We start from the raw sequence: 2,453 nt of genomic DNA on the forward strand, positions 1-2,453 counted from the left end.
TTTGCAGCTTACTCAAGACAACATAGGCAATATTGGTTCAGCAGCACTGGAAAGAAAACTAGCATTTTTTAAAAAGGCCTCACATCAGAAATCAAGATTATTCGCTTCTTTTTTTTTCACCTGTGAAATCTTTCAGTTACTGATATCTGAATTCTAATTTGTCTGTTTGTTTGTTTTTGCCTGCACACACCTTTTATTTAACTTATCCTGGAAAAAGAGCTAATAAACAAAAGTTACTATCTCCCAAAATGTGTGAAATAAAAATGGGGGGGGGGGGTTTCCTCAATGACAGTCTTTTAATTTTCTCATGAAAAGACAGTTGTACGGGCTGGTCTTTAATAAATTTATAAAATATCCTCCAAATCAAAGGACTCATTGAGATGGATTCTTGTTAAAAGTCGATATATAAAACACACTTTATCATTCTGTTTTAAAAGTGTCCAAAAGGGATACAAATAAATAAATGAAAAGAGAAGAAAGGGGTGTGTGTGTGTGTGTGTGTGTGTGTGTGTGTGTGTGTGTTAATTTAGTCAATGAGGATTTTAAGTATATTTGAGTTAAAAGACCGTGGAGAGTTTAAGGAAATAAAAGAATTTATTCAAAAACACTTCCTAAATACGTTTCTTAGTAAACAAATGGAGTTTTTCTTACAGCCTTTTTAAAAAGCACCTTTGCAACTAGTAAAATTTTTAATATTTCAGAAAACGTTTTCCTAAGCATTTGACTGCGTGTTCTGCATCGGCCATCAGTAGCTGTTTTCCAGGGACCGGGAAAAGGCGCACTGTTACACAATCACTTTATATATCCAGTTTGCCACGTAGAATAATCAATGTGTGAGACAGCTCACACACCGAGAACCTTGACACCACCAAACAGAGCAAAGCTTTCAAGACGTACCTGCTTGTATGACTGATCCATATAGAGGACTCAAAAATCGACTCAGACTCTTTACTAAGAGTCCTGCCCTGTAACCCGGTTAATGTTTAAGTGACATCTGACAGAACAGCTGAAAACTTTTAGGTTTATTGGTTCTGATCACACGTTGCTAGCATGCTGGCAAACTGGTCTTTAGTTTTCCACTGCACAGTCTATTCGTGTATAAGCATCATGACAAAGACTTATTTTACAGGCTTCAATTTAAACTTCTGTACCAAAGAAAATAAATAGAAAAGTCAAGGAAAATAACTACAGTGAGAAAATTAAAAAATTGATATTAAAAACCGATGTATCACTCACTCTGGGACACGGAGTGGAAGACAGATTATTTCGTGCCAATTCTCCTAATATCCCCACAGTCCATCAGATGTACCCACGTATAAAATAAAAGCATCACTCTTACCTCACCACTGGCAGCCCCGGTCTCTGCACATCCACAGTAAAAAGGGGAACTAAGGAAATCTATGAAGCCAAATCACGCTAAATACTTAAGGAAAATCCTGTATCTGATAACAAGGCATTAAATAACAGTGTGGTAGCCCACTGATTAACATCTCTCGTTAATATGTGTTCTATGGCTCAAAACAACTTACTTTCGCTGAAATAGCTCCTAAATCATACCTTCAAATCTTTCGAACATGTTCTGCAATTCATTCCTGTAAAGAAATGACATCAGGTATTTAATTAAGGGTACCTAAAACAGCACGCATGTTTTGGGTGAAATATGTCATGCCAAGGGCTTCACACACTTCACATACTTGTTACCTGAGCCAACCTTTATTTTTCTTAAAGTACCTTACGGGTCAAGGGAAAATTACTTTAAATGCGTTACCCCACATCTGCCAGAAATGTTCCTGCTGGAGGACTTCTTCCCCCCGTAGTATTCAGTCAGTGGACTGTTTCCTGCGTTGAAATAGAAGCGGAAAACATTTTAAAATGAAGTGTGGTGGTGGGCACCAAGGAGGGCACGTGATGTGATGAGCACCGGGTGTTATACGCAACTAAGGAGTCACTGAACATTCTGCCACAAACGAATGATGTACTACACGTTGGCTAATTGCATTGAAATCTAAAACAATAAAATGAAGTACGGCATTTTGATCAGTTTCCAGGGAGCAATACCTTCACCGTGGAGTTTTTTAGGCCTCCGTCTCGCAAACAAAAGTTTTCTAAGGCAGACCCAGGAAAGGAAGCCTGCATGTGCAAGGCCAGATGAAACCAGATCGGCGACCAGGACCATGCGATGGAGACGGTGTTACAAGCCTTTCAAGGTTAATGCCAGAGTACCTCACCCAGCAGGTGTGAGATATTTTGGAAAGAAGGACTGCGGGGGAGCAGAAGAGCTGCTATCTAAGCCTCGGTAATCCTGGTCTGGGACAGGAGGATCAAGTGGGCAACCTCCGGTACGTGGAACTGCTTTACACACACACACACACACACACACACACACACCCCACACACAGACAGACAGACACACAGAGACAGACACACAGACACACAGAGAGACAGAACAGACA

General features: G+C 40.0%; 1 long non-coding RNA gene across 1 annotated transcript in view; it reads right to left on the reverse strand.

The window, feature by feature from the left end:
• Positions 1–12: 12 nt before the first annotated feature.
• LOC116629728 overlaps positions 13–2,453 on the reverse strand; it is a 2,852-nt gene continuing 411 nt past the window's right edge. Inside the window, exon 3 of the long non-coding RNA XR_004298807.1 lies at positions 13–1,839. This is a non-coding gene — a long non-coding RNA (uncharacterized LOC116629728). The remainder of the gene's footprint in view (positions 1,840–2,453) is intronic.

The sequence above is a fragment of the Phoca vitulina genome, unplaced genomic scaffold (genome assembly GCF_004348235.1).
Source record: "Phoca vitulina isolate PV1807 unplaced genomic scaffold, GSC_HSeal_1.0 scaffold2562, whole genome shotgun sequence".
Lineage (NCBI taxonomy): Eukaryota > Metazoa > Chordata > Mammalia > Carnivora > Phocidae > Phoca > Phoca vitulina.